The following is a 25,883-nucleotide window of genomic DNA, read 5'->3' on the forward strand; positions in this document are numbered from 1 at the left end:
TTGGTATGATTGATGGTATTGTTGTTGATAGTTTGGCCGAGTTGAAATCTCGGATTGTTGATTGATGATTTGGGCCGAGTTAGATTCTCGGGGATGGTGTATTTACAGGGGAAATGTTGCTGAAATTTTGGCAGATCATAAGTGAATTTATTTGAAGGATTAAGACAAGTATATGATGATGAATCTAATGATATTCTCTGTATTTCCATTCTGTTATGATTTACAATTACATCCCTTACTATGTTACTATTCATGCCTTACATACTCAGTACATTGCTCGTACTGACCCTCTTTCTTCGGGGGCTGCGTTTCATGCCGCGCAGGTACACCCAGATGAGTAGAAGCTATGATAGAAGATGTTCCAGCGGAGTTGGCAAGCTCCATTTGCCCTGGAGCGTTGCCGGGTCAGAGTACTATGCTATGATGTCTTGTTCGAAGTTAGAGACTTTGCAGACTGAGTCACGGGTATAGAATGTCGGTACTGTAATCGGTTCCACCAGCTGATGTGTTATTCTGTTTCATGTTACGAGTTTCATGTGATGATAGATTTTATTTGAATTGAGTACAATGAAAGGAAAAATCTGAAAGCTTTACTATGTTTCTCATTTCTTATTGATGTAAGAGTCTAAAGATATTAAGTATGTAATAAGAGTCAGCGGGTTCGCTCGGCTCCGAGTATGGGGTCGGGTGCCCATCACACCCTAGTAAGATCGGGGTGTGACACAAAATACCATGACATAAGTACTTTGACCCGGCAACACTCCGAACTGAGATTGAGCTCGCCAATCCAGCTGGTAGCATGGGAACATCCTATAGCCACTGTCTTCCACTCATCTGTATACACCTGCGTGGCATGAAACGCAGCCCCCTAGGAAAGGGAGTCAGTATGGAATATGTACTGAATATGTAAAGCATTACTGAATCGTAAACAACGAAAGGCATAATAGTAAACCAGTTTAGAAGCAACCCGGGAGTAACCTGGAACAGCGTTTTAATCCGTGCCATGTTGTACCTTACACAAATCCTAGCATACACAATGTGAATATAGTATCACCACAGTCCCTTCGGACAACCGCTTCCGGCATAGTAACAATAATGGCCCCTTCGGCATGCCGCTTCCGGTATAATAATAATGATGGCCCTTTCGGGCATGCCGCTTCCGACATAATAATAATGTTGGCCCCTTCGGGCATGCCGCTTCCGGCATATTAATGATGGCCCCTTCGGGGATGCCGCTTCCGGCATAATAATAATGTTGGCCCCTTCGGGCATGCCGCTTCCGGCATATTAATGATGGCCCCTTCGGGCATGCCGCTTCCGACATAATAATAATGTTGGCCCCTTCGGGCATGCTGCTTCCGGCATAATAATAATGTTGTCATGGAATGTAAACATAAGTCGTAAATGAAATGAAATAGTAAAACCTCGCACCCCCTTCAAAGTGGTTTTGAAAATCTAAATAGTAAAATCTCGCACCCCCTTCAGAGTAGTTTTGAAAATCTAAATAGTAAAATCTCGCACCCCTTCCGGAGTGGTTTTGAAAATCTAACTTTGTGTTTCCTTTAGTATAAAACTAATTTCCTCGAAATTATTAGTAAACCATAAACACGTTTCAAGTCAATCTGAGTTAGCATAAGAAAGTTATGGACATTATTCATTATAGAAACCTCTACGAACATTTCCAAAACAATCCGAGACCATGTACGAAAGTTAGGGACATTACTATTTACAGAACTCTTTTAAAAAAAACAAGAACTCTTCATGATTTGCTTGTTATTCAATCGTACAATAAGCTCGACTATACTAAGTATACGCATATCAGGAAGTGAATAAGAATCATTAACAAGCTCGGAATCAAGAATAGAGTTACCCCAAGATACCTATCATAACTTACTTAGCTCTAGGACATGCCAAAAGAAAGAAAGGGTAAGCCTTACATACCTGTTCCACGTCCTATTAGCTACGCTTATTTGTCCAAGCTCGCTAGTCTACATTCAAGAGAATTGACACAATCATTAGACTCATTGTCATATACTTGTCTTAGTCCTTCAAATGAATTCATTTATAATCTACCAAAATTTCGGCAGCATTTCCCCTGTAAATACAACCATCCCCGAGAATCTAACTCGGCCAAATTATCAATCAACAATCCGAGAATTCAACTCGGCCAATTTATCAACAACAATCCCAAGAATCATGCCAACAACATCAACAATCGATTCAAGACGCATTCTAACGTTAGTAACTTTCTTCTACATAATTCGACAACATCCCATTTATATTCAAATCGACCATATATAGCCAAGCTAGCACCAATGATCTCACATTCAAGTGTTAATCCGAAATCCTTCTTACATGATTCAAGAACACTTCAAACAATTCACACAATATTCAAAACAACCCAACCAACATACCACTTCACCCTAAACCTTCCAAATTCAACAAGAACGATAACAACACATTTCTTTCTTCCAAATTCATGAACTACACCAACAATCTACTCATTAGCAATATAATTCATACAAATGAAGAAACCATACTAATGTCACATTAACTTCTTCAACAATCCCACAACAATTACAAATTCATTTCAAGCCACCCAACCTTCATTTTTATTATGGAATCCACAACAACAACAATTAAACCACTAAATAAAAATCTGTTATACCCCGTATTTTCGCATATTCGGAAAAATTCGAAATAATCTTGATTTGTAAGAAATAAGGTCATATGTTGATTTTAATTAATATATGTGTGTTGCTCATGAAATATTAATGTGGAAATATTGAGGAAGGCTAGGGGAAAAAAATGGAATTTTGGAAATTAGTTTCGGGAATTACGAAACAAGATTCATAACCAATTGGGCTCAAAAAAATAATAAGAGAAAAAGAGGCCCAAGAGTATAGGGGTGGCCGGCCATACATGGCCCAAGCCCGTGGGACTTATTAATTTTCCATGTGATAAATTAAATAAGAGGGGATCATTATCTTTGGAAGATTCAAGAAATAAGAGAAGGAGAAAAACAAAAGAAGAAGAGCAAAAATTACAGGCCATTCGGCCAAGACCCACAAATTTCACCCCTTGAAATCTTGCTTCAAAAAAATTATTTTCTTGTGGTATATCTACTAATTCAAGGACCCTCTACAACGTGGTGTAGTTATTTCGGAAGATAGGCCGCTTGTTTCGTCAATTTAATACCTTGGTCAAGTGAAGAAGCTAGGAGGAAAAGGTAAGAATTAATCCCTTTTAATTATGTTATGAAGGCTTGTTTATGTTGTAGTATGTAGAAATGGGTAAAATTTATGGAAATATGGAAGTTTGCATAGTGGGTGTGTATGTGTGTATATGTGGCCGTATGTGGGTATTGTTATATGGGTAGGATGAGTTGAATTTTATGTAGTATTCTAGTTGTGGTTATGGTGGACTTCATATTGGAAATGAAAGTTGAATGAATTTGGTTGAAGTTGGAAATGTGGAGTAGGGCCGTGTGGTGTAGAGTGATGAGAGGGGAGTGAATTAATTTTGTTTAATATGTTAGTTGTGTTGTTGTGACCCTTATAATGCAAATGAAGGTTATATGGTTTAATTTGGCATTGAAATTGATTGTAGGAGATTGTGTCATTTTAGTATGATTTTATGATATTATGGAAATGAAGTTATTAAAGTGTGGATTGTTGTTGTTGATTATGAATTTGAAAGTAGAAAATGCGTCGTGGTAGTTTTGTTGCGTATGTAGGAATTCCGGGTTTAACATGGAATTGATGGAATTGTTGAATATCGTATAGATTGCTTGCAGTGTTCTTGGACTATGTTTGAATGATCTTAAATTAGTATGTGAATATGAAAATGTTGATATTGATTTGAATGCGCAAGGTTGATTTGGAAGTTGTTGCACTATTTGGAAAAGAAGGCAATTTTTGTTAGAATGCGTTTCAAATCGATTGTTGATGTTGTTGGTATTATTGTGGGTGTTGTTGTTGATTATTTTGGCCGAGTTAAAATCTCGGGGATGTTGAATTTACAGGGGAGATGCTGCCCAAATTTCTGTAGAAAAGTGTTAATTTAAGATTCAAGTCCTAAAGTTAACATTTGGTAATTGTGACCAATTGTAGATTTTGAAGGCAACGGGATTTGAGTTTGGAGGAGCGTAAGGAGCGAATAAGGTATGTAAAGCTTTACCTTTCCTTCTCTTGGCATGTCTTAGACCTAATAGGTTTAGATACGAGCCTCAGGGATGATTCTATTCCTAGAAATCCAAGTTTGAATTTAACCCTTTTTCATTCAATAGAATTGAATCATATGCTCTATGCTTTGTTGAAAGAATGGTGTAAGCGCCTATAAATTACCTAAGAGGATATGAGATTGCCCTAACACCTTCATAGATGACTCCATAGGCTTAATGTACATAATTTGAGCCCACCACCTCAAATGACCCGAGGTGGGCCCACTATTTCCCGATTCCTCTCCTATTGTGTATTGACTTATTTTCGAGCGATCTCAAAGGGAACGTTTTAACTACCCTTCTAACTATTAAACGACAATTGTTTTAAATATTCCATCGAGTCTTATAAACTATTTTGGAACATGGAAACGATTCCAGAAAAATTTATTTTTACGTAACCTATTGTGGTATCCGAAATACATGCACTGTGATTATCGTGCGATTTCATTATTAAGGTTTGTTATCGAGATATTCCATCGAGTCTTTGTAAATGTATTATGTTTTATACTGCATTTAGTTTCTCACTACTCCACTCGTGGATGCCTCAATGTTTCCTTCACTGAGCCCGGGCCAGGATATGGTATCAAGCGTATTCCACTGCATTGTTCGCCATGCCTCGATGTGAGGGGACAGGTATACACGTACATGGGTTGTGGAGTATGTTGTGCCATGTATGCCTATTCTGATATGATATGATATGATATGATACGATATGGCCATCTGATATGATATGATATGTTACGGAGTTATTCCCTACTCTGGAGTATGATGTGTTGTGGCGCCAATGTCGGGGTGGCGACCACGTTCTGTTCACCGAGTCCCTTAACGGGGGCCGGATATGGCATATGTTTTTGCATACACTATTTATGTTTTGTAAATATGTATTTGATATTCTGGACATTACACTCATTTTCTGTACGTTCTGTTCCGATTATGATTTTATTATTGTACTCCAGGCTTTACATATTCAGTACATATTCCGTACTGACCCCCTTTCTTCTGGGCTGCGTTTCATGCCGCGCAGGTACAGACGACCGATTTGCTGATCCGCCCGCTTAGGATTTTATTCTGCTGTCTTGGAGTGTTCTCTTGTCCGGAGCCTACGTTTTGGTACAGACTTTTTCTATTGTACATATATATGTTATTCAGGGGTATGACGGGGCCCTGTCCCGTCTTATGGTTCTGTTATTGTTCCGTAGAGGTCTGTAGACATATATGTGGGTTGTGTATATGTTTTGGGTTGATATGTTCTGCGATAGCCTTATCGGCTTTCCCGCGTTATATCTGTTACCTGTGGTAATTAGTAACGCTATATGCCTTCTATATCTGTGTATTCTGTGTAAATGCTAGTTTGGGTTGCTGGGTACGTACGGGTGTCCAGCACGGACACTATTCACGGCCTACGGGGTTGGGTCGTGACAAAAGTGGTATCAGAGCGGTTCGTCCTCGGAGTGTCTACAGACCGTGTCTAGTAGAGTCCTGTTTATCGGTGTGTTGTGCACCACATCTATAAACAGGAGGCTACAGGGCATTTAGGATGCTACCCTTCTTTCTTATCTTAGATCGTGCGATAGAGCTGTATTATCAGGATGACTTCTCCCTAACAAATTGTTATGTTTTCAGCCATGCCTCCAAAAAAGACGACAGCTGCCCAGAAGGGCAAGTCAGTAGCAGCGGGAGAGACTAGCCAGGCCCAGAGGATTACCAGGGCCCGTGCTGAGATTATGCCCCAGTCAGAGGGCTCCTCTACACCGCCACCACCAGAGGGGATTGGAGCAGCAACAGCTGCAGATCAGGGGGCGGCTCCAACCCCAGCTCCCGGAGTTCCAGTGCCCGAGCCTCCGGCTCCACAGCTAGGGGCGGAGGATAGGGCCATGAGGGATGCGGTCCAATTATTGACCAGGTTGATAGCAGGGCAGGTTCCTAGGCACGGGTTTGGGGGTGATCGTGCAGACAGACATGATAGTTCGAGGGCCCGTGAGTTCCTGACTTGTAATCCTCCAGAGTTCTTCGGGACAAAGCCCGAAGAGGACCCCCAGGAGTTTATCAGGCAGATGCAGCGTACGTTACGGTTGATTAAGGCTTCTGCGACCGAGTCAGTTGAGTTGGCTTTATATCGGTGTCACGATGTAGCAGCTAATTGGTATGAGTCCTGGGAGTTATCCAGAGGCGACGACGCTCCCCCAGCAGTATGGGACGAGTTTACTGAGGCTTTTCTTGGCCACTTTCTGCCTCCGGAGCTACGGCGGGCTAGGGCCGACAGATTTTTATTGCTGAGACAGAGGGGCCGCAGCGTCCGAGATTATAGTCTGGAGTTTGACTCATTGGCCAGATATGCACTTGCTATGGTAGCTACTATGACTGACATGATGCACCGGTATATTATGGGGCTGGACCGTTATTTGGTTGATAGTTGTCTGGTTATGGCCGCTCAGCCTGGGATTGATATTGCCCGTATACAGGCGCAGGCCCAGGGTATGGAGGACCGGCATAAGGGGCATCAGCCCGACAGGGGTCAGGACCGGAGGCAGCCCAGGAGGGCCAAATCAGCTGGGTATTCTGGGGAGTCTCGGAGTAGGCAGCCTCAGCAGCAGCAGCAGTCTAGCAGACATTCTTCCCAGCCGGCACTGAGCACACCTCCACAGTTCTCAGGCCGGAGATTTGATAGCCCAGGGTATTCAGGAGCAGGCCAGAGCTCCAGGGCTTCAGGTTCGCGGGTAGACAGGAGTTCCGGTCAGACGAGGCCACCCAGGCCTCAGTGTTCTTATTGTGGGAGATACCACCCTGGAGAGTGCTACCGTGCTACAGGTGCTTGTTATTCTTGTGGCCGCCAGGGCCATACTGTGAGAGATTGCCCGTATAAGGGTAATTTGGGAGGTGCAGCGCAGCCTACCGGATCAGCCGCTGGGTCATCATCTTCTTCGGTGGCTATGCGCCCTACGGGGTCGGGTACATCGGCACCAGCAGGTCGCGGCAGAGGCCGTGGTGGAGTTTTCAGTTCTAGCGGTCCTTCGAACCGCATCTATGCTTTGGCCAGCCGCCAGGATCAGGAGGCGTCGCCAAATGTTGTTACGGGTACATTATTGGTCTTCTCTCGGTCTGTATATGCATTGATTGATCCAGGTTCTACTTTGTCATATATTTCTCCTCTCGTAGCTAGTAAAATTGGTATAACACCCGAACCTATAGAGCCATTTGAAGTAGCTACACCGATTGGGGACTTTATTATAGCAAGACAGGTATATAAAGATTGTTCCGTAATTATATGTGGCCGAGATACTAAGGCAGATTTTGTGGAGTTAGATATGATTGAATTTGATGTTATTATGGGCATGGATTGGCTAGCTTCCTGTTATGCTAATGTTGATTGCCAGAAAAAGGTGGTTCGTTTCCAATTTCCCGGGGAACCAGTTATAGAGTGGACAGGTAATACAGCATCGCCTAAAGGTAAATTTATTTCATACCTTAAGGCGAGGAAGATGGTCAGAAAAGGGTATATTTATCATCTGGTTCGGGTACAAGACTTAAAAGCAGAAGCACCGACTCTTCAGTCAGTCCCAGTGGTTAATGAATTTCCAGATGTATTCCCAGATGATCTTCCAGGCCTTCCTCCGGAGCGAGAGATAGAGTTCACTATTGATGTGCTGCCAGATACTCAGCCTATATCTATTCCCCCGTATAGGATGGCACCTGCAGAATTAAAAGAATTAAAAGAGCAGGTGAAGGATTTATTAGAAAAAGGCTTCATCAGACCCAACACCTCGCCTTGGGGAGCCTCGGTATTATTTGTAAGAAAGAAAGACGGGTCGCTGCGTATGTGTATTGATTATCGGCAGCTAAATAAGGTAACCATAAAGAATAAATACCCCCTCCCCAGAATTAATGATTTGTTTAATCAGTTGCAGGGTGCTAAGTATTTTTCGAAGATAGATCTGCGGTCAGGCTACCACCAGGTACGAGTACGAGAGGCTGATATTCCTAAGACAGCATTCCGGACCCGATATGGGCATTACAAATTCAGAGTGATGTCTTTTGGGCTGACTAATGCTCCAGCGGTATTCATGGATCTGATGAATCGGGTATTCAGGCCATTCCTGGATATGTTCGTGATTGTATTTATCGATGATATCCTGGTTTACTCACGGTCAGAGGAGGAACACGCAGATCATCTGAGGGCTGTACTTGGGGTCCTTCGGTATGAAAAATTATATGCAAAATTCTCTAAGTGTGAATTCTGGCTGACATCAGTGGCATTTTTGGGACATATTATTGCAGCTGATGGCATCGGGGTGGACACACAGAAGATTGAGGCCGTAAAGAATTGGCCTAGACCGACAACGCCCACTGAGGTACGTAGTTTTCTGGGATTAGCAGGCTATTACAGAAGATTTGTGGAAAATTTTGCTTCGATTTCAGCGCCTTAAACGAGGCTAACTCAGAAGGGACCCAAGTTCCAGTGGACTGATGCTGGCGAGCGAAGCTTCCAGTTTCTGAAGGAGAAGTTGACTACAGCCCCAATTCTGACTCTTCCAGAGGGACCAGATGGGTATGTTATTTATTGTGATGCTTCCGGCGTTTGTCTTAGGCTGTGTATTAATGCAGCACGGCAGAGTTATAGCCTACGCTTCCCGGCAGCTCAAAAAGCATGAAAGAAATTATCCTACCCATGATCTGGAGCTAGCAGCGGTGATCCATGCTCTGAAGATATGGAGACACTATCTATATGGCGTCAATGTTGATATTTATAAAGATCACAAGAGCCTCCAGTATATCTTTAAGCAGAAGGAGCTGAATTTGCGGCAGAGAAGATTGTTGGAGTTATTAAAAGACTATGATATTGATATTCTGTATCATCCGGGCAAGGATAATGTTGTAGCAGATGCACTCAGTCGCAAGTATATGGGTAGTTTGGCACATTTGCAAACAGAGAGGAAAGAGATAGTACGTGATATTCATCAGCTGGCAAATCTTGGAGTTCGTCTGGCCGATTCTGGAGGTACAAGGATTTCTGTACGAGGGGTTTCTGAATCATCTATTAGGGAAGACATAAAGCGGCACCAATATGAAGATCCTGTTTTAGTACAGTACAGAGACACAGCCCACGAAAAGGAGAAGACTTCATTCGAGTTTACACCAGACGGAATAATGCTATATCGAGGCAGATTGTGTGTACCTAATGTTGCAGGGCTACGACAGCAGGTTATGAGCGAAGCACACTATGCCCGTTATTTTGTCCATCCAGGATCGACGAAAATGTATCATGACCTCAGATGTCTGTATTGGTGGGATGGCATGAAACGGGACATCGCAGAGTTCGTCGCCCAGTGCCCAAACTGTCAGCAGGTTAAGATTGAACATCAAAAGTCGGGTGGATTATTGCAGGAAATGGAAATTCCGGCTTGGAAATGGGAGATAATTAATATGGACTTCATTACAGGTTTGCCTCGTACTCCACAGAAATATGACTCCATATGGGTTATTGTTGATAGGCTGACAAAATCAGCCCATTTCCTTCCAGTCAGAACTATTTATTCAGCTGAGGATTATGCCAGGCTATATATTAAAGAAATAGTAAGACTTCACGGAGTTCCTATATCTATTATCACTGACAGAGGCGCCCAGGTTACAGAAAATTTTTGGAGATCTTTTCAAGAAGGATTGGGGACTCAGGTGAGTCTGAGCACAACATTCCATCCTCAGAGCGACGGGCAGGCCGAGCGCACTATATAGACGCTAGAAGATATGTTGCGAGCCTGTGTTATTGATTTCAGAGGTAGCTGGGATGATCATCTGCCGCTGATTGAGTTTACTTATAACAACAACTACCATTCCAGCATCCAGATGGCACCGTACGAGGCTTTGTATGGCAGAAAATGCAGGTCACCGATCGGCTGGTTCGATATTGGCGAAACTGAATTAATCGGCCCAGATATGGTCCAGCAGGCGGTTGATAAGGTGAAACTCATTCGAGAGCGGTTATTAGCAGCCCAGAGTCGACATAAGTCATATGCTGATAAACGACGTCAACCTTTGGAGTTCCAGGTTGGTGATTGGGTATTTCTGAAGGTGTCGCCTATGAAGGGCGTAATGCGATTCGGCAAAAAGGGAAAGCTCAGTCCGCAATATATTGGGCCTTACCAGATTGTTCGAAAGATTAGAAATGTCGCCTACGAGCTAGATCTACCATCTGATCTGGAAGCAGTACATCCGGTGGATGATATTCAGGTGACGGAAGAACTATCTTACGAAGAGCAACCTATAGCCATCCTGGATCGTCAAGTGAGAAGATTGCGGAATAAAGATGTAGCTTCCGTTAAGGTGCTATGGCGGAATAATAACAGAGAGGAGATGACCTGGGAAGCTGAAGAGGAGATGAAGAAGAAATACCCTCACTTGTTTTCTATGCCTACAGGTAATTTAAATTTCGTAACTGATTACTTGTTTCCTATGCCTACAGGTAAATTACGTGCAACTGGCCAAAATGCAGATCTGCAACTTTCCACATTGTTAGAACCTATAATTATTCATTATGGAGCATAACCTATCTCTTATTGCAATTGCCTTCGGAATCTTAATTAGGGTCGTCAAATGTTATTTCTTACTCATGAAAACATCGGATACTCGTACTTCTCGCGGGTCCATTCACTTGGACAACAATGGAGGATTTTTTCCGAATATGTGTTACACCTTGGAAAATTCCCCGTACATGTACATCGAATAGGAGAGCGAAGGTCACAGTGAACGCGATGTTTTGAGAAGTACGAAATAGTAATTGATGACCCTAAACGAGAATTCAAAACCATCCGAGATGAGGAAAGGAAGTTATTAAGGAAAGTGAGTCGTGTGTTGCATATCAGATAAAAATTACGAGCAACGAGTCAACGAGGGCATAATGATGTCTTAGAGACACGTAATAACGTCCCTTAGATTGGTATTGAAGTGCTAAAGAAGTGTTAAGAAGGTTCCATAAGGATCGGAGATCAAACGAGTCGATGAGAACGGAAGTCGCTTCAGTTGGCATTATACAACCAAACATACGGTCCGTATAAATTATAATGGCCGTATGTTGGACCGTATAATTGGCCAAGATGAAGATTGCATTCTGGACCAAATGTACGGTCCAACATACGGTCAGTATAAATTATACGGACCGTATGTTGGTCCGTATAAAGTCCCACGGCCAGCTTTTTAAATTACATAAGGGATCATTTTTTTTCATTTCCTCCACTTAATTTCCCCTCTCTTCCATCCAAGAACAACCTAGAATATTCTCCCACATCCATCCACAAGAGAAATCAAAGGGGACCAAGATCAAAAACATCAAATTCATGAATCCAAGCCCATGAACCTCAACTAAAAGTCATCCAAACTAAGAAATCCCAAAAAGGAAGAAACAAGGTTTTGGTGAAGAAGAAGGAATTCCACTCTAGACTTGTTCCATCATCATCCACGTCAGACCCTCATCTTGATAGGGCATGATGGGCACCCGACTCTCATCAGAGTCGAGCGAACCCTTAAACGTTCGCTTTACCAAAACCTGTCATTTCAAAAACTTTTTAAAACATGGAACTTTTTCAAATAGAGATCATTGTCTTTATACAGGTTATGCAAACTTTCAATCAATTACGTACTTTAAACCAACTGAAATCATTTAAAAAAAATACATACTCTTTCCAACATCTACAAATGATTCGCACTTCTCGACGCCCTATCCACAAGACACTTGTCACGCCCCGAACCTGGGCCTGGACGTAACACGGCACCCGGTGCCTGACTGCATGTGACCGAGCGAACCAACTAGCTGACTAAATCAACATGTGATATCAAAACATAACTGAATGTGGAAACAACTAAACACAAGCTGATATACTAAAGGTCTGACTAAAATCATAATGCGGAAATACATAGACAATCTAAAATATATCTAAAAGTAGCCAAATGGCTAAACCAAAAAAAAAACTGAACAACTGCCATCAAGGCTAACATAATAAATATCTGACTGTCTGAACTGTGTCTATGAAGCCTCTAAGAGTACTGAATAATAAAACTGTCTATAAACTGAAATAACTGGATAGCTGACAACGCCCCGAAGGAATTTGGGGCTCACCAATAGCTGATACGTGCACTTCTAAATAGCTGAGTCGTCAACCTGTATATCGTTGCCTGCATCGCGAGATGCAGGCCCCCAAGGAATAAAAAGGGACATCAGCACATTTGAATTGTACTGGTATGTAAAGCAACTGAAGCAATAAAATACTGAAACTGAAACTCAAACTGATAACTGTAACTGTAATAGCAAGGAAGTAGAGATATGAATACTCCCTGCACTGTATCTGAATCATCTGTATTATCTGTGTTTGTATATATGGGGCCTCGGCCCAATATAAATGGACGCTATGGCCTCGGCCTAGTAGTGCATCAGTCAATGGCCTCGGCCATGTATACGTATACACAAGACTGTGCTGTGCCCTCGGGAAAAATCACATATGTATAATTATGGTTAATTAATAAGGACTGAGACCATAACAACAATGAACAATGCTGAACTGAAATAGACATGCTGGACTAAATTGAAAACACTGACTGTTTCTGAGCATACTGAATTTCTAGACTGAGACTCATGTGGTAACAATACATAAGTCTATAAAGATTACGTGCTGAGTTCATGATATTCAAATTGATAACCATGAACGAATTCTGTAACTGCAAACCTAGAAGATATCAGTTCTACAACATATCATAAAACTAGGGCTAAACTCTACTTTGAGTCAAATTACTGACAAGTATAAAGAATGAGGCATAGGGAGAATCATGAACATTCCCTAACGTAGATAGTTAGCCTCACGTACCTTAATTTCAGCCTTTGAGCGTAATACAATGTTCGTCAACCCTTTCAATTTTGATCAATATCAATACAAGTCAAAGGGATTCTATATTAGCAATAATATTCATGCTTTGGTCATCTAAGCATTTTATCAAACACTTAGTGGGCATAAAGCTCCACAATCTCCATTAATGGTGTTTCTTCACCCAAATCCCAGTCTATTACTTCTAGGTGATTCTACAAGCTCAATTAGATGTAATTAACATCATTCTCTATCACCCATGTCATTATAACAATCTCAAGTCAACAATTCAAAACCCTACTATAGTTCGTGTAATTCTCTTTACTAAACCCATTTACTATTCTCCCAAGAACTCATCAATTCACTATTATGAATGATTAGAGTGTAGAAACATTACCTTTTTGACGTTCAATTCTCTTGAATTCAAGTTCTAGGGTTTCCACACCCAACAATAATGTTCCACTTACAAATCTATTGATTAGAAGGGTTTACTCAAGTTAGAAAGAGATTAGGGACTTGAATTCAACCTAGAACCATGATAACTGTTATATCCCGTGTTTTCACACCTTTGGAAAAATTGGAAATAATCTTGGCTTGTAAGAAATAAGGTTATAGTTGATTTTATTTAACATAAGACTTGTGCATGAAAGAATATTAATGTGGAAGGGTCGAGGAAGGCTAAGGGCAAATTTGGAATTTCGGAAAAATTAGTTCGGGAATTTCAAAATATGATATACAAGCCAATTGGGCTAAAAAATGAGAAATGAAATGAGGCCCAAAAAAAAAAAAAGAGATGGGGTGGCTGGCCATCAATGGCCCAAACCCATGGCCCTTAATTAAATTCCATGTGATAAATTAACTAAGGGACCATAGTGTACATATCATCTTCATCTCTTAGAAGCATCAAGAAAGAACAAAGCAAAGAAAGAGCAAACAAAGAGGGGTTTCGGGTTGGCCATAGAAAATTAACCACCAAAAATCTTTCTCCAAATTTTTTTCTCTTGTTGAATTCCTACTAATTCAAGGTCCCTTCTCAACTTGGTGTAGTAGTCTTGGAGGAAGGAGCCCTTGGTTCATCAAATTGATTATATACTCAAGTGAAGAAGATTAGGGAAAAAGGTAAGAATTCATCCCTCTTTATTGTGTTATGAAGTCTTGTTTGTGTTGTAGTATGTGAGAATGAGTTGATTGTATGGAAAAATGGAAGATTTCAAAGTGGGTATGGAATATAGGGTATGGCCGTGTGTGTGTATATACATTGTATGTTTATGGTGAATTGAATTTAGGTTATATTCTAGTTGTAGTTGTGATGAAATGCATATTGGAATTGGAAATGGAATGAATTTAGTTGAAGTTGATAAAAAGAGCATACGACCGTGTGGTATGTTAGAGTTGGAATGGAAATGGATTAAGTTGTTTAGTGTGTTAGTTACGTTATTGTGATGCTTGTAATGTAAATGAAAGTAAAATAAGATAAGTTGGTATTCAAATGGAACGTAGAAACTTACGTCGCTTTAGTATGATTTTCCGACATTAGGAAAATGAAGTTATTTGGTTGTTAGTGTGATGATCATTGATGAATTTGGAAGTTGGAAACATGTTATTAATATGTATGCCAAAGATATGATGTTTTGAACAAGTTGTGACTTTGGCGGAAAGTTGTATATAATGTATATCGTGTGTATAACTTGAGGAAACCATATGAGATATTTCTAAAACTATATTGTGATGACCTTGATTGATAATGAATGTGAAATCATTGATATTAGTTTAAAGATTTAGGTTGGGGTGAAGGTTATGTCACTTTGTTAGAATGATGGCTAGTTGAAGGATATTGTGTCTCTAATGTTTGTTGTTGATGTTGTTGTTTGGGTTGTTGTTGATGGTTTTGAGCCGAGTTGAATTCTCGGGGGTGCTATATGTATAGGGGAAGTGCTGCCGAAATTTCGGTAGGCAAGTATGCATTAAGTTGAATTTGTGGCATCCATAACTCATAATTGGTAAATGTGACCATTTGCAGATTTTCGACGAAACGGGAAGTGAGCTTGGATAGGCTTAAAAATCTCAAAAGGTATGTAAAGCTATCCCGAGTCTTCTTTTGGCATGTCCTAGAAGTACTAGGATCGGATTTACGCCTCGGAGGATATTCTGCTCATCGGAATCCGCGTCTGAAATTGTTACATTTTCGTTCAATAGAATTGAACCCTTTTTGTATGCTTTCTTGAAAATTATGCAAACTTTCCCCAAACTTTATGAAAAGTTATAGAATGTCCGTAGAACCTTCGTAGGTGACCCCATAAGCTGAAAACGCGTAATTGGAGCCCACCGCCTTGTGTCTTCCGAGGTGGGCCCACTATTCCCGGTTTTACCCTTATTGTACTTAAGGCCTGTTTTCGAACGGTTTTGAAAGGAATGTTCTGACTGCTCTTTTAACTACTAAACAAAAACTATTTTAAATATTTCCTTAAGTCTTATGAATCGTTTTGTCACTTGGAACGACTTCAGAAAGGTTATGCTTCTGTAATTCATTATGACATCTGAAACCCACTTATTACAATCCCGTCTGACTTCATTAAATTGGTTTGTCATTGATATGCCTCATCGAGTCTCTGAAAATATTTATGATATTTTAACTGCATTTAGTTTCTCACTACTCCATTCGTGGATGCCCCAATGTTTCCCACACTGAGCCCGGGCCAGGATATGTTGTCAAGCGTGATCCTTTGCATTGTTCGCCGTGCCTCGATGTGAGGGTGCAGGTATACGCGTACATGGGTTTGTGGAGTATGCTGTTCCATGTACGCTTGTTCTGATATGATTTATTATGGCCATCTGATATGACATATTATGTTACGGGGTTATGCCCCTATTCTGATTCTTCTGTGTTGTGGCACCAGCGTCGGGAGGGTGGCCACGTTCTGTCTGCCGAGTCCCTTGGCAGGGGACGGATTTGATATGACATATGTTTCTGTACACACTCTGCATGTTTTAGAAATATGTATTTGATACTTTGGATTTTCTACTCACTTTTCTGTACGTTCTGTACCAGTTATGATTTTGTTTCTGTAATCCAGGCTTTACATATTCAGTACATATTTCGTACTGACCCCCTTTCTTCGGGGGCTGCGTTTTCATGCCGCGCAGGTACCGACGACAGGTTTGCTGATCCGTCCGCTTAGGATCTTATTCTGCTATTTTGGAGCGCTCTTTTATTCAGAGCCATCTTTTGGTATAGTCTGTCACCTCTATATATGTATATTCTCGTTCATGGGTACGGCGGGGCCCTGTCCTGTCATATGATTCTGTCGGTCTGTTTAGAGGTCTGTGGACATGTTTGTGGGTTGGGGTCTTTCTGTACAGTTGTGTGCTTATGTTGTGTTTGGGCGATCCCCTTTCGCCGCGGCGGCCGGTCCGCATATATTTAAATGTTGCTCTGTTGGCCCTGTGTGGCCTTTGTTGGTATTTTCTGCGTGCAGGGTATATTGGGTAGTCCGTAAAACAAAGGAAACTCTGCCGAAATTTTTTTTCTGGAAATTGACTAAATTTGAAATAAAGCCTTGTCGGCTTCTGCTATATGCTAGAATGCGTTTGATACAATTTGAGATAGCATTGATAGATGTGTTCGGGTGCCCAGATCGGGCACTAGTCACGGCCTACGGGGTTGGGTCGTGACAATAACACTTACCTTGTATGGTACTTTCGGCTTGGGACTTGTTCTTATTGACTTTAGGGTAATTTTTCGTGAATTGGGTGCTAGGGAAATAAACCCCAAACCTTAGATATAACTAAAAACGCGTAACCCGAATCTGACCCTATTCGCGTTGGGTCCGCGATGCGGGACCATCGCGCAATGTTTTGCAGCTCAATACTCATACTTGCGCAATAGGTCCGCGATGTGGGGCCATCGCACGCGCTACCACGCGCCTGAAAGAGCGACGGGTGTCGGTTCTGCACAGTGTTCGGTAAAATGGACATAACTTCTTGTACAGAGCTCTATTTGGGCTGAATAATATACCGGTGGAAAGCTATTTCAAAGGGCTACAACTTTCATGTTTTAAGTTTCCTCAAATGCCTAACGAATTTGCACCAAATTCGACTGGAAGACAGACGTATCGAAAATTTAGCCGATTCTATCGAATTTTAAGTGCCCTACTATTAGCCATATTGAGACGATCATATCTCCTTGCTCCGATCTCTGATTAGCTTGGTCCTCATATTGTTATAAAGGTATTTCTACATACTACAACTTTCATTAAGGGTACTTTCCCAAATTCCCAACTAATCAAGGAGTTATCACTGCCCGAAGTAGGCCTATCAACCATTTTCGCATAACGTTCAAATCTTCAGTTTTTCCACTAAAACTCTAATGATATGAGTCTAACCTTAGTTTCAAGATACGGGGTGTTACATTATCTCCCCCTTGGGATCATTTGTCCTCGAATGATGGTCTTGGTTAGAATCGCGATTAAATCTGAGACTCTACGGATGTTTTGCAGCGTTTATTCTGTAACTAAGATACCTAAAACTGACTGACTGAGCCACTTGATCACTGAACTGACTGAATGAATACATGATTACTGAACTGAATGTCTACTGAACTGTCTGAATACTGAAAACATGGATATTATACTATAAGGATCTAAATGAAAAGGTTAGTTACCTTCAGTATTTTCTGCTTGCTCTTCAAAGAGATAGGGATATCTAGACTTCATGTCATCTTCAGCTTCCCACGTAGCCTTTTCAACTTTTTGATTTCTCCATAGTACATTCACTGAAGCAATCTCTTTAGTTCTCAACTTGCGGATTTGACGATCAAGAATAGCCACTGGAATCTCTTCATAGGACAAATTATCATTGATTGTTATGCTATTAGTCGGGACAACCAATGACGGGTCTCCCACACACTTTCTCAACATGGACACATGAAACACTAGATGCACAATAATCACGTCATGTGGAAACTCAAGATCATAAGCCAATTAACCAACTTTTCGCTGAATTCTATCTAATATAGCGGGACTATGCTTTCTTACCAAACCCCACAGCTCCCTTCATAGGCAAAACTTTAAGAAACACCCAGTCATCAAGTTGAAACTCTAAATATCTACGCCACATGTTTGAATAGGACTTTTGGCGACTCTGAGCCGTCTTCAAACGCTCTTGAATTAACTTGATTTTCTCCATAGCCTGATAGACCAAATCTGGTCCTAACAACTCTGCTTCCCCAACTTTAAACTAACCAATCGGTGATCTACATCTTCGCTCAAAAAGAGTTTCAAACGGTGCCATCCTAATTACCTTGAAATCAAGGACACAAGCTTACTGAACTGAATGAATACAAGATTACTAAAATGCTGAGATACTAAACTAAATGTCTATTGAACTGACTGAAGACTGGGCTGACTGAATATTGAGCTAACTGAATACTGGATTAGCTGAATACTGAGCTGACTAAATACTGGATTAACTGAATACTGGACTGGCATGAATACGTAAGTACTGGACTGATATCTGAGTACTAAGCTGACATAAATATCTAAGTATTGACTAACATGAATATTATAACATGAGATCTGAATAGCGTATCTGTCTGACTATTTGTCTGAGGATGAAAAGCTGTGCTAAGGTTCACCTTGGTACCCAATCCTTTCTGAAAGGATTTTCAGAAGTTCGCTGTGAACTGAACACCATAATCTGAAATAATAGACACTACGGTCCCATATAATCTGGCAATTTCATTAACCTATGACTTGGCATACTCTTCTGTTCAATCTGTGGTCTTAACTGGCAAGAAGTGCGCTGACTTCGTAAGTTTGTCCACAATTACCCAAATTAAATCATGCCTCCTAGCTGAACGAGGTAGACCTAGAATGGTGAGCTTCTGACATAATTAGCTCTCTGAGTCCATCTACATCTGGAACGCATAATCTGCCTCGGTATCTCAAGGTACCATTATCTTCCCCTTGTTCAAAAGCTAAGGCTTTATATTCGTGAATCCCCTCTTTCATTTGTAACAAGTAGGAATCACCAAACTGCTTCTCTCTAATTTTAATGACTAAGCAGGAATGCCATGTTCTAGGTAATAACTCCACCCGCTTCAGAGTCTGAAAGTCAAATTCCTAGTTTAGATAAGCGGTGAATTTCTTTCACCATAGTTCTCTTGCCTGCCTAAATCATGAGTTGTACTTCCCATACTTGACTTTTTTCTGAGATACTTTCTAAAATACTCATAGTACTGTCGTGCGCTAAGTATTTGACTAGTACCTTAAAGATTAGAGTCTCGTGCAATGGCACTACCCTTGTGACACATAACTGGGCATGATCTTGTAGCTTTTCTGTAATCGCCTAATCGATAATAATTGAAGTTGACACAATTCGTTCGACGATCATTCTACTCATTTCGGGTTTTCTCTAAGTTGAGGCATATTCCTTATGGAGAATATCTCATTATGCCAACTTAACTGAACTAAGGTTCTTCATATCTCGTACTAACCCTTCGGGTCTTCAATTATCTCATGTACTTATAGGCGATTTATGCATCTCCCCCTTAGACCAAGGCTAACATCTTATACTTACAAATTCTTCTCTTTTGATGGGATCCAATTAACGCTCCTTATCTTCTGTAATTCCTTTGTACTCTACAACACTGACGATTTTTTTTTCGACTCACTTCTGGGCAGTTTCTCATTGGGAAAAACTAAATTACTTACATGAACGGGTTGCTACTGTATTCATAACTGGCATACTCTATCTTAACGACTTAACTCTGCTCACATTGTAAATCTTAGGACTACCCCTTTTGACTACTCTTAAAGGCTATTCTTTTGTAGTTTGCTCTCTTACAGCTTAGCTGATTTCTTCTTCCACTAATCACTCTACTCTGAACTTAACTTAAGCCCTTGGTTTCTAACACACATTCGGATGTATCCGAACTGTCACCCACTTAAGATGCTCATCTAACTAAGGAAATCAAATCATACTTCTACTAGTTCTGCTGAAATTGCTAATGCATTGTATCTACTCAAAACTAACTTGTTATTTTTCTGTTAATCACCTGCTAGCTTCATATTTCTTATTTTTCTCTGAATAAACTAAGTTATTTCTAACTCTCCCTCATCATCTGACGCTATTCTATGGTTGTATACTATCTTTTCTGAACTATGGATCACACTTAATAAACTTTCATCTATATTATACGAAAGATTGGAACAACTAAACCCAAACATTCTATACATTTCAAAATCGTATCAGACTATACACATCTGGAATAAACACTTACTTACATATCTTAAGAGAGAACTGTCACATCTCATTATCTCATAATAATAATTACTTCTGAATTAACTTACAGCCGTCGTACTCTCTAACTCTGATCTGACTGAAACTTAAACAAACTAAAATCATTCTCGAAAATTTAAAATCGTATGCTCATGGTTCTTATTTCATACATACATCCTTTATTAACAGGCATAGTTCATACTAAAACTTCATATGTGGTGATAACTGGGGATGCCTTTTATCCTGATGACCTACTGAAGCATCTAAGCAGTCTTCACTGAGAACTGAAATACCAGGCTTAGCTGTATTACAACCTGACTGAGCTTGAGAAATAAGAGGAGCCACCGAAACGCACTTTAAGGCCCAAACGATACACCTCTTTGTGTCCCTATAACACTTGTTGCACATAAGATTTGAAAACTTCTGTGGCTCACACTGGTATGTCACTGTGAGGCTGGTGCACTTAAAATCTATTTCTAGCTGAATTGACCCTTTTGATCATATCTAGACCTCAAGTCTAGTGCACTAGCTGCAGATGGAGGGGTCCTGATGACCTCCGGTAGAAAACTGTCTGCCACCACCTCCTTGAGATCCTCCATGATTTACATTTCCTGTAGACATTGCTCCTTTTCTAATTTCTCTGATATCCTCTCCCTGTTGTATCCTGTTCTCCTTTCTCAAGAACATAATTATCATTTAACTTCCCATTCATTACACAACACCCTTTCTCGGGAAACTTACACTTTATTCACCTTTCAATAACACCTCAAGTCTTATTTGTTACCAACAAGTACTTCACAACTGTACCCCTATGGATAATCAGCCTCAGTTGGGCCTTGAATTACCTGTTCGTCGCCTCCACATTCGAAACGTACGTAATTCGATATGAAGAGAAGTTACTTATTGCTCTAAGCTTCATGGCACGATCTAGAGTAGAAATAAATGAGACAAATCCTGAATGTCTTGGTGGTCAACTGTTTATATGTGTGGGGCCCTCACATATATAAAAGAGACCCCACTGGACACAACTTCATAGACTCTGTTATATCCAGCATTTTTGCATATTCGGAAAAATTCGAGATAACTTTGACTTGCAACGAACGAGGCTATATTTGGACCTTACTTAGTATGAATGTGGCGGCTATGACAACATTGGTGTGGAAATACGAGAGGAGGCCAAGGGCAAAATTGGAATTTTGGGAATTAGTTTCGGGAATTACAAAACAAGATTTGTAGCCAATTGGGCTAAAAAAAATTACAAAATAGAGGCCCAATTGAGGAGGTGGCCGGCCATGGTACTAAATAAAGAGGCCCAAGCCCAAGTTGTGAAAATCATGTGATAAATATGAGTAAAGAGAGGCTAAGTCATCATTTGTAAGAAACTTCAAGAACACAAAAGAACCTAGAGAAAAATAAGAGAGGCTCACGGCCAAGTGAAGGAAAAAGAAAAAAAAAATCTTAGAGCTCAATTCTTTGGTTCAAAAATCCATCTCTTTTGGAATTACTACTAAGTGCAAGATTCTCTTCAAGATGATATAATTATTTTGGCAAAAAGGTGACTTTGGTGGCAAGGAGAAGTTGTTGGAAAAAGGTAAGGATTTCTTGTTTCTTTTATGTTATGGAAGATTTATAGGTGTTAGAGTGAGTAGAATTGAATAGAAATCATGGAATTGTGGTGTGGTGTGTGTGAGCCGTGTGTAAGTGTGTGTATATGTGTGGCCGTGTATGTGCAATATGGTATAGATAATATGAGTTGAATTTTATGTTGTAATCTAGTTGTGATTATGGTGGAATTTATATTGGAAGTGAAAGTTGAATGAATTTTGTTGAAATGGGTTGTATGTTGTTATGGGGAATTTATGTGATTTTTATATGATTTTCGTATAATTGTGAAAATAAGAATTTAAATGTGAACTTTGGTAATTGTTGACGAATTTGGAAGAAAACAATGTAAGTTGGTAGTATTGTTGCATTCGTTGAAGTTTCGGATGGAATATGGAATAGGTAGAGATACTTGAATTCGTGAATGATGTTTGGAATGTTATTGAAATATGTTTGAATAACCTTGAGTTAGTGAATCAATATGAGAATAATGACATTAGCTTGATATGGTGAAGTTGGAATGGAAAGTGTCGTTTTATGTAAAAAAGAGGACTATTTATGATATAGTGCGTTTTATGATAATTGTTGATGTTGTTGGATTGTTGGGTTGTTGCTGTTGATATATTGGGCCGAGCTAAGTCTCGGGGATGCTATATGTATAGGGGAAATGCTGCCGAAATTTCGGTAGATAAACATGACTTCAAGTTGAACTCTTAGAAGCTATAACTCACAATTGGTAAATATGACCATTTGTAGATTTTGGGCGAAACGGGAATTGAATTTGAGCGAGCGTAAGGCGCCGCTAAGGTATGTAAAGTCTTTCCCTTCATTCTTTGGCATGTTCTAAACATAATAGGCTCGGAAGCGAGCCTTAGATACGACCCTGTTCCTAGAAATCCGAAATTGAAATTGGCCCCATTTCATTCAATGAGATTGAATTGGTTTCTTACTATTTCGTCGACAAAATGACCTATATGTATGCAACTCTCACAAATGAAGTCGGAATGCCCTAAAATTCTCATGGGTGACTCCATATGACCTATGATCCATAATTTACGTACGCCACCTTGGTTCGGCCCAAGGTGGGCCCACAAAATTCCGACACCTTCTGTACGACCCTAATTAACTTATTTCTGTCTTAAACTCACAGGTAACTTTTGGTTATTATTCTGTCTGCTATATGACAAGTGTTATGACTATAGTTATGATTCTTATAATATATTTGACGTCTGGAGCCGTTCTGGACATTTTATTCCGATGTAGTCTGTCGTGCCATCCCAAATGACATATATGCGTATTTTATGAACATTGTCTGATTACTCTGATTTGACCCAACGTTTGGCCTACTTCCGTTTCATTAAGTCTGTATAATGATCTGTATGCGTATGGTTTCCCATTAATCTGTTCGTGGATGTCTCAATGCTTCCTTCACTGCGCCCGGGCCAGGTTCTGTTACTCGTGCACATTCCACTGCATTGTTCACCGCGTCCCTCGGTGTGCGGGTCGGGTTCTGTTTGCATCTATATATGATATGATGATACGGGGATGGCGGCCAGGATGGAATATGATCTGTCTGTCCACCGCGTCCCGTACTAAGAGGGCCGGGATCTGTTACCGCGTCCCTCATTAGAGGGCCGGGATCTGATATATATGTTATCTGTATCTGTATATGTTTATGATTCTGCATGCATGATTCTGTCTGTTACACTTCTGGAAGTCTGATTCAGATACTAATTCTGTCTGCTGTACTTCTGTACGTCTGATTCGGGTTAGGACTCAGTCTGTCACACTTTTGTATTTCTGACTCAGACTACGACTTTGTCAGCCACACTCTGTACTCCTGATCCGTGTTATGATCTGGTCAGCTATATTCTGTACCTCTGATTCATATTACGACTCTGTCTGTTATACCCTGTACTCACTATATACATATTTACACTCGTACTTTTGATTCGGATTCGGGTTCGATTCTGTCCGCTCTGTTTTGTACCTCTGGTTCAGATTATGATTATATTTGTTACATTTCCGCTTTACATACTCGGTACATTTTTCGTACTGACCCCCTGTTCTTCGGGGGCTGCGCTACATGCCCGCAGGTACAGACGCACCGCGCGATACGCCACCAGTATAGGACTTCTATTCTGCTGTTTGGAGTGCTCCTTTGACCCGGAGCGTGTACTTTTGGTATATATCTTCTGTTATTTACTCATTCTGTATATATGGTAACTTGGGGTACGGCGGGGCCCTGTCCCGCCATCTGATTCTGTTATGTTCGTTAGAGGCCTATAGACATGCATGTGGGTTATGGGTTGTTACTCTACAGGTAGGTATGTACGAGTTCGCGATTCTGTCTGCTATGATAGCCTCAAAGGCTTATGTGTAAGTCTAAGTTTGTTTATGTGTTCGTATATTTCCGTGTGTTGTATTTATATCAGTTTGAATCAGTGTATTTCTAATATGGATTATCTGTTTGGTACGCCAAATCTATTAGGTAAGTACGTACGGGTATCCAGTTAGGATACCAGTCGCGGCCCACGGGGTTGGGTCGTGACATACTCCCTAAGACACTTGAACCTAGCGCTCTGATACCAAGCTTTGTCACGCCCCGAACCTGGGCCTGGACTTAACACGACATCCGGTGCTTGACTGCATGTGACCGAGCGAACCAACTAGCTGACTGAATCAACATGTGATATCAAAACATAACTGAATGTGGAAACAACTAAACACAAGCTGATATACTAAAGGTCTGACTGAAATCATAATGCGGAAATACATAGACAATTTGAAATATATCTAAAAGTAGCCAACATGGCTAAACCAAAAAAAAAACTGAACAACTGCCATCAAGGCTAACATAATAAATATCTGACTATCTGAACTGTGTCTATGAAGCCTCTAAGAGTACTGAATAATAAAACTGTCTATAAACTGAAATAACTGGATAGTTCACAACGCCCCGAAGGAATTTGGGGCTCACCAGTAGCTGATACGTGCACTCCTAAATAGCTGAGTCGTCAACCTGTATATCATTGCCTGCATCGCGAGATGCAGGCCCCCAAGCAATCAAAAGGGACATCAGCACATTTGAATTGTACTGGTATGTAAAGCATTTGAAGCAATAAAATACTGAAACTAAAACTGAAACTGATAACTGTAACTGTAATAGCAAGGAAGTAGAGATATGAATACTCCCTGCACTGTATCTGAATCATCTGTATTATCTGTGTTTGTATATGTGGGGCCTCGGCCCAATATAAATGCACGCTATGGCCTCGGCCTAGTAGTACGTCAGTCAATGGCCTCGGCCATGTATACGTATACACAAGACTGTGTTGTGCCCTCGGGCAAAATCACATATGTATAATTATGGTTAATTAATAAGGACTGAGACCATAACAACAATGAACAATGTTGAACCGAAATAGACATGCTGGACTGAATTGAAAACACTGACTGTTTCTGAGCATACTGAATTTCTAGACTGAGACTCATGTGGTAACAATACATAAGTCTATAAAGATTACGTGCTGAGTTCATGATATTCAAATTGATAACCATGAACGAATTCTGTAACTGCTAACCTAGAAGATAACAGTTCTACAACATATCATAAAACTAGGGCTAAACTCTACTTTGAGTCAAATTACTGACAATTATGAAGAATGAGGCATAGGGAGAATCATGAACATTCCCTAACGTAGATAGTTAGCCTCACATACCTTAATTCCAGCCTTTGAGCGTAATACAATGTTCGTCAACCCTTTCAACTTTGATCTATATCAATACAAGTCAAAGGGATTCTATATTAGCAATAATATTCATGCTTTGGTCATCTAAGTATTTTATCAAACACTTAGTGGGCATAAAGCTCCACAATCTCCATTAATGGTGTTTCTTCACCCAATTCCCAGTCTATTACTTCTAGGTGATTC

Source organism: Lycium barbarum, chromosome 1, assembly GCF_019175385.1.
Source record: "Lycium barbarum isolate Lr01 chromosome 1, ASM1917538v2, whole genome shotgun sequence".
Classification (NCBI taxonomy): Eukaryota; Viridiplantae; Streptophyta; class Magnoliopsida; order Solanales; family Solanaceae; genus Lycium; species Lycium barbarum.